This window comes from Amphibalanus amphitrite, unplaced genomic scaffold (genome assembly GCF_019059575.1).
Source record: "Amphibalanus amphitrite isolate SeventyFive unplaced genomic scaffold, NRLGWU_Aamphi_draft 000820F_arrow, whole genome shotgun sequence".
In the NCBI taxonomy this organism is placed as follows: domain Eukaryota; kingdom Metazoa; phylum Arthropoda; class Thecostraca; order Balanomorpha; family Balanidae; genus Amphibalanus; species Amphibalanus amphitrite.
In genome coordinates, this window is record NW_024882314.1 from 28262 (window position 1) to 36400 (window position 8139).

Sequence of the window (8139 nt, forward strand, 5' to 3'; positions counted from 1 at the left end):
GGCATTTTTTCATTTACATTTTACACATTTTTACATTTTTACATTTACATTTTTTTTTCGTCTGTAAACTTTTTCGTCCAGACTCTTTTCGTTCGTATATTTTGAACTTATATGTTATGTTAACATCGCGGGTGCACACTCTGATAACATGTCATAACACTGCCAAGAACAGTCCATTTCATGTAACTATAGTCTGAGTCCAAGTAGACGCACGACTCGCAAAGTCTCAAGGTCTTAATGAGCTTATCTCTTTTGCCCATTGTGTAAGTTGCCTCGCTCCTTGTTAGAGGAGACTTACTTATGCGCCAAGAGTTGGTCTGTTTTTTAACCCTCGCCCGTATTGGTGTTTTTCCAGCCGCGAACGTATAAGGGGGCGGGGGTCCGTTGGACCCCCCCTTGCCGTTTCGTCCCTGATCGAGCTAGAGCTTCGCGGAAAAAACGAGCGTGCTGCCCGCGACGAGAGGAAGCCGATGATACCCAATTTTAAGGTCCTAGGTTATCGGTTGACCTTCCAGGTCAGGTCAATGACCCAAAAGTCGGGAAAATCGGGACCTGTGAGAACGTCGTAAAACGTGGCTGCTATGGGGTTTTTCGGGGTGCTGATCACGAATATCATGTTAGTTTATGATCACTGATGATGTCTTTATGCATTGAGGCCAGGTCGGGTCAGGTCAGGTCAACCAGTAAGGATTTTGCCGGGTATTCGTAGTAGCCTCTGACAGCTTCGTAACATGTTACGAAGGCACCAAAACTGCTTCGTAAATGTTCAAATGGTTGCTAAATTCGAATTCAGCTCCAAAAACTAGCCTAGAAACATGTAAAACTCGAAAAAGTGAACCGAGGTCATCAAAGGTCAATGACCTGACCTGACCTTCCGGTGACCTTGACACCCATCCTAATGCATGGGAGCAACATCATATCCCATGTTTGAACACTTGAAACCACAAAAAGACTGCTAACGCGCGGCTAATGCGAGCCGACATACGCCGAATCGCGATTCCGGCCAAACATGGTCTCGAAAAGTAGGTCACAGGTCAAAGGTCATTAGGGTCAGGGTCATGAAATTTTCAGGATAGGTGTAAAATTGATTATCGCGAGGGTACTGAAAGTTTCGTCGCGATCGGCCGCTTTTTACGCGAGTTATTCGCGAAAAACAGAGGGGGGGGGTCCGTTCGACCCCCCCCCCCCCTATACGGGCGAGGGTTAAGCATGTCCGATTTAAAAAGAACGACTAAACGATCTAAGCGTGAATTTAACTGAGCGGAAACTGAGCTAAGCTGAATTGAGCGGAAACTGAGCTGAGCTGAACGGGAACTGAGCTGAGCTGAGCTGAGCGGAAACTGAGCTGAGCGGAAACTGAGCTGAGCTGAGCGGAAACTGAGCTGAGCTGAGCGGAAACTGAGCTGAGCTGAGCTGAGCGGAAGCTGAGCTGAGCTGAGCTGAGCGGAAACTGAGCTGAGCTGAGCTGAGCGGAAACTGAGCTGAGCTGAGCTGAGCGTGAGCGGAGCACAGCCGGTTTGAGCGGAGCGTGAGCTGAGCTGAGCCGTGTTAAACTGAGCGGGAGCTGAGCGGGAGCGGATAAAACGGAGTTGAGCTGAGCGAGCTCACTTTTTTCTTGAGCTGTCACAAGTCTGGCGAGGAAGGAGCTTGGGAACGGAATACGCGCGGAATAAATGCATGGAAAGGAGTCGGTCGAGTGATTTTAAGGCTGATACATATCGGGAAGTGAAAAAATGGAGTCACTAAGGAAGAAAAAGTGTTGGCAGACAAAGTTCATGCGGAAAATAATATAAAAACAAAAAAGACATGAAAAAACTTCCAGCTCACAAGTGGACTCAAGTGGATGTGGGCTGATCCGCTCACCTGGCAACCGGCCTAAGCCCATGTGTTCGGGCATGAGACTCACCCTGGAATTTCACCTTTTGGGTTTTCTGCTCGACTTTGTGACATTGCTGCCTTGCAGCACAGCCTGCTTCGTCCAGTATGCCTAAGCCCCTGCCGAATGCCATGTTTATCTGTGTGTTTTTTTTAACACGCTGTTTTCATGTTGATACAAGCCCTCTGCATCACGATATCGTCCCTGGAAGGCGAGTAACAACCACTGACGTCACAAAACAATAAACGATAAGATCACAAACATCTTGCAAATCGTATAATGTAAATTGAACACTGGATCATAACCGTAGCTTGTTGTTGTAACAGACGTCTTTATACATAGTTATGAGTCAAGAAGCCTCATGCACAGAAACCGTTAAAATACGGATCAATGACCTGGTGGCTGCAATCTCACTGACAAAGACACTAAACAAAGAATCTCCCTAGTCCCCAGTTCATTTCCGTAATGGTTATCGCGGTCACCGGTTCCCTAAAATTAAGCCGAGCCGCTTCGAAACCAGTTTGGTTCGCACGCGTGTCGCACGCAAACCATCACCGTTACCGCATTCCTGAACCAGCAGAGCGCAGCCTCCCGTGGCGCTGTGCAAACATGCACGCCTCACGCTCCTTCGCCCCTGAAACTTCAGAGAACCATCCACCAGCGTTTCTGACTTCTGCACGTCAAAAGATGGACACATGACTTGCAAGCTTCCACCCCACATCTCTTCACGGAAGCTCTCAACACTAACGTTTGCATTTGCACAATGATGTCCAAGACTCCAAATTATACTGCTAGTGATCAAGATGGGCACTGGAGCACCGCCTCCGGCTTCTGTCTGCAGCTAAGGCCCAGCTGGAGACCTGCACGTGCAGTCTGCCCGCTGTTGCTTCCGGCCCAACCACAGCACGGCGAGACAACTTAGCTGGGGCGGGCAGCGTCGCAGGCGGTATTCACGGCTCATCGGTGGTTAAACCGGTTCTGGAGCCGTGTCGAGCTGATAGAGAACTGGTACAGAATCTTGGAGTCTGTGGAAATTAGATGCAAAAATCCGGAAGCGACTCAGCTCGCGGACCGGAATCCGGAATTCGGAAGCGACTATTCCAAAATTTATGCATATCAATTCGGAGTAATATCGCCGTCAGAGAACCGGTCTGGCTATATCTGGTCGATCGGGCCTGTCCCTCCCATCTCATCCCGTGCTGCCTCCATCGACCCCGATTGACCTCACCACTGATCAGGTAAAGCTCTGCTGGCGGTCGATCAGAGGGCGAGGCAACAAATGGAGGATGTCGACCCTCCCACCCGTCAGCTGCCCTTCAGCGATGCAGCAGCTGCAGAGTGCAGACTGCAGACAGATCCTTCGGTTCCCTGCTGTTAACGGCCTCTGTGCTGTCTGCCGTCAGCCGCCGCGAGGCATAGACCGATGTCCGGCGCTCAACGCGCAGGGTTTGAACATGCTCGAGCTGGTAGCTCGTCTGGAAGTGATGGACGGGAAGGAGACGAGGTTACACCGCCAGATTCCCGTCACGTCCCGTACGGCGCACATCGCGCTGGCGTGAGCCCAGCGAATCTGACCTTTTGATGATCCTGACTTGGTGCAGCTGGTATAAAGTAGAGATGTCAATCGGATACCAACTTTTTGGTATACCGATACCAAACCGATACCAACTTGGTATTTGGTATTTCAATCGTAATGTGTTTGGTATTTTGTTGGTATCATAAACCCTCACTAATGTATAAGAGGCTAAGAAATCGGTAAAAAGTTGGTATTTCCCTCATTTTCCCAAGTTGGTTTGGATTCGGTATTTTCCCGTGGTTTTGGTTAGTATTTGGTTTGGTATCGGTATTCCGATTTTCCGTAATTGACATCACTAGTATAAAGTTATAAATGTACTAGCCGAATCGCAGACAATTTTGCTTAAGAAAACATTATAAGTGTGAGTCGTGCTTTTTATATTTGATGTGTGTTTTTTAGACATCTTTTTTAGGCCGTCTTCCCACAGCTTCGTTCTTCACATCTGTATCGAATGCAGTCTTCATTTTGTGCACAACTCCCAGGCCCGTCTCCGGACAATGATGCTCACTGGCACGGATCAGGTTTTAATTTACGCATTCCGTCATCCGACCGTCACATGGCTAACAGACGACGTCCTCTCCGTTAACGATGAGGCTGCTCAAACATTGAGTAACGATCTAACCTCGCCCATCGAAACTCCGCGGAACGTCTATCGGACATCCAAATTCATGAAGCGCCTTTTGAGTGATGACCATTTTGTTTCGCCTTGATGTTGGCGGCTCGATCCATCGGTAAAAACTCTCGGGCTGGGTGGAGGTGGTATCCCGCTGAGAGGATATTAGGCCACACGGACGACGTCCTCTTTCCTACGCGAGCCAGAGAGGAATCTCATCGAGCTGGAGAGACAGTCTTCTGATCTTGGCCGATCGAACCACACTGGAATAGAAACTAATCAATGATCTTGTGAGGTGATTGTGATGTGGTGCCGCTGAATGAATGTGTAGCTGCTTTACTGGCAAATGACAATTATCGAGTGTTATTTGGCGTAAAATAAAAATTTTGAATCAGCTATGCACGATCAGTAATTTTCTCTGAAACATTGCCTACCTATATGTGCTAAAATGTTAATTAAATGCAGTTAAATTGATCGGAATTCGGTGATGCAATATTTCGCTACGTATTCAAAATCATCAAGCCATCCAACCAACAATTATTTTCCGGTGATGCCATCGCCTATCACTCTCCCAACTTCCTTTCTCCTTCCTGTATGATTGCCTTGTATCCATATTTTCGTCAATCATTGCATTCTCTTTGTCTCTAAAGCACTGCCCCCCCCTTGCACCACCAAGCTCATTGTTCAGACTTGTGTTCGTCAAATAGACAGGTGCTACAGATACATGACGTATGTCATGTTCGTAACCTATATCAATGCTTCCCATTTTCACCTTCCTCGTTATTTCCTCTCTCCTTTGTCAATGAATGATGATATCACCTTGTGGGCAATTTCAATAAAGGCCGAAACATGATATCTGCTGTATCCAGGTGGAGGAAAACAGAGGAAATATCTACTGACTGGCGTAGTCAACACTGCACTACCACCAGCTGCCTTGTCTGAATTCCTTTTTATCTGCGACAGTCACTAGAGCGTGGGAATTTTCCGCATAACATTGGGTGGGGACCGGCCTGGCTTGGGTAGCATGGCGTGCGACTTTTCCAGGAAGCTAGTAGGTGGGGTCTGCGCAGTGCGCAGGTTTGGGAACCTAATGTGCTGCTTTGCTCGAGCTCATGCCCATGGGAATGAAAATGGATCTGTGTAGAATGGAACGCTGGATGTCAATGTCATAAACAGAGGTATAGGCTAGATAATTTATCACTTAACCCGCGCACCGACGGGGGTCTGCGCCAACTTCGCACCGACGGGGGGGGGGGGGCGGATGACCGCCCCCCCTGAGATCTCGAGAACGAAGCAAGATAGCGACAAGCGGTAAACGGCATCGGATACGCACGGCCAAGATCTACAATTTTTACAAAGGTCATTTTCAGGTCAGGTCAAAGATGACGTCACAGGGGTCGAAAAAGTCAAAATGGCGGCGCTAGATATGGAGAGAGTTTTTCTCGAATAACTTTCGAATTAGTCAAGATAGGAACAAACTAAGGGCATCATCGTGATCCTCTCGTCAATCCGCATCGAATGATATATATGTTGACCTCGAAAGGTCAAGGTCAAAGGTTGACCTCAGGTCACGTGACCTCGAGGTCATCATGTATATCATTCGATGCGTCTTGACGAGCTGAACACAATGAGACCATCCACGCGTCTGTATCTTGTTCCTGTACGGAGTTATTGGCCAAAAACCTTTGGTGACCTTTGATGACGTCACATGACCTCACAGCTGCCCAACAGCAAAACAGACCTCAAGGTAGTGAAGGTTGATCGTATATGAAGTCATGTATGGTATATGGGGCCATTCCGACCCGTTTTAGTGGTAAAAACAGGGAGTTGATTTTTCCCCCATTGACTTGTAATGGGAAGGTCGCGAAATTGACCTGACCTTAGGTCACCGATATCAAAATTCCGAGATATACAAATTGTAGCTACTAATGACCTAATAATATCCTGCGACTTTCAAAGGCCTCCGACATCTACTGTAGCTCTGGCACGGTGACAAAGTTGCAAAAAAGTGACTTGAGGTTGGGTCATTCAAAGTGACCTGGTGACCTGACCTTAAAAGTTAGGAGGTTCAAACTTGCACACCATGTGTAAAATTGATGAGGTTATAGTCATGCCAAATTTCGCGGCGCTACGCGCCGCGGTTTTCCCGCTATTCGCGAAAAACCACAGGGGGGGATATCCGCCCCCCTGTCGGTGCGAGGGTTAAGTTATCGTTTGCCGGTCACTTGCCATTCCATGCCACAGACTTTCATCGGCAAAGGCTGGCGTTGCGCTCCAATGAGTCCACGTAAAAACGCCATGACACCAATGCGTCCTCTACATGCCCGTCCAGTCCCTTGATAGACGCGTGCCTGCGCGCAGTGGGTTTCCCAGCGTTCACAAAGGCATGCTAGCCGGGGGAGCGGGTCCCCGATCCTGTCCTGCTACCAGCTCCCCTGATCCGAGCCGGATGGTCGGGCTGCCGTGTAGGAATGCGTGCACGTGATCAGAGCGGCGGCAAATACGTTCCTGCACCTGGACCCGAGAGCTGGTATTCCGGACCACGGGCGTTTAGGGGCGCTGGGGTAGGAGGGGACGATTAGGGAGGGGTGTGACGGGTGGGGGAGGGGTCGGGAAAATCCGAGAGGGAGCGGAATGCCATGCGTGGTAATGGACTGAGCACAAACGTGGAGAACTCGCAAAAGGCAATTAAGGTAGCCTCCATTGTTAAAAACACAACCCTGGCCCTTTTCCGAGGAGCCAGCATAGCGTTTTGGTATTTAAACCTCCGGGAGTGGCGGAATTAGGATCAGATGCGATCTCGAATCGTTCCCACGCTTCCTCCTGTGCCCCTCTCCATCAAAACATCCTGCATCCGTCCCAGATCAGTCAGTCCAGCGAGGGTGCAGAGGGGCTGAAAGAGCAGGTGAACGGGGTAGCCTCAGACACCGCCGGATGTGCCCCCCCCCCCCCGCCCGGATGTGGGGACGGAGATGGGCGTCTCCCCGGCCGTCGCGGTACGGGGCGTCGTACAGTCGGTCATTCGAGACTTACCGGCAGCTGATCACACAAAACGGCCAGGAAGGACATAACAGAGGGGTAGAGTCCACGACAGGGTCCATAAGGGTGACCTGTCCGGTCAGGTGACCCCTCAGTGACATGGATAGAGGGGTAGAGTCCACAGAAGCGGTCTCCCGGCTCAGGTGACCTCTACAGCAGTGTTGGGGCCGATAACTAGAGTCCACCTCCACACCAGGTTTACAGCTAGCGGCCTGTGCCGTTTTGGTGACATCCACAGAGACTTAAATCAGCAAACTGTGCGGTGAAGATGCAGTGAATGTGCTGATGCCGTGTAATGTAATGTAGTCTGTTCACTGTCAATTGTCGTCTAATTAGTATAGCTCAACCACACCTTCTCACCTTTTATGGATGAAAATCGAAGAACGGAGGCACAATTTCTAACCACTGTTTATTCATACCTGTGTTTGTAGTAGGTAATCTCACATGGTTCGCAAATGCATGTTGAATTGGATTTCATAGTTTTTCATTTGACTTCTGCCCGATACTAATTGCACCATCTGCTACAAAAATATATTAACCTCCAGTTCAGTGAGAGAATTATTCCGCTTTGCAAACATCATTCATCAGACATCAACTACGCAGTGTGCGACGTCTTTTTACAACTGTCACGCTCCCAAGCCAATGATTACCCCTGAATGACATCGAGATCCATCACGGGTCATATTTCCGTTTTCGATCGTCCCACTCATTAGTCAATAGTCACCCTCTCCCAGCGCGGAAGAGTCAGACACATCCCGCTGCCAAATCTCAGCGGGGGTATCAAACCCGCCGCGGGGCACACAGCGGTGACTCGCCGCGCCCGGTGGCGACTTACACCACCACCGAGCTGGGAGGTAGCCAACTCCTGTCTCTCTGCACATCCCCGTCACCTCACCGGCCGTGACGCGTGCCCTCGTGACGCCCCGTAACACTGTAACCTACCTCCGTGACGCGCTCCCGTGACGCTCGTGACGCGGCGCGCACGGTCACGGCGTGTGACGCTGCACGGATCGACGGGTGCAGTTACTCGAGTCG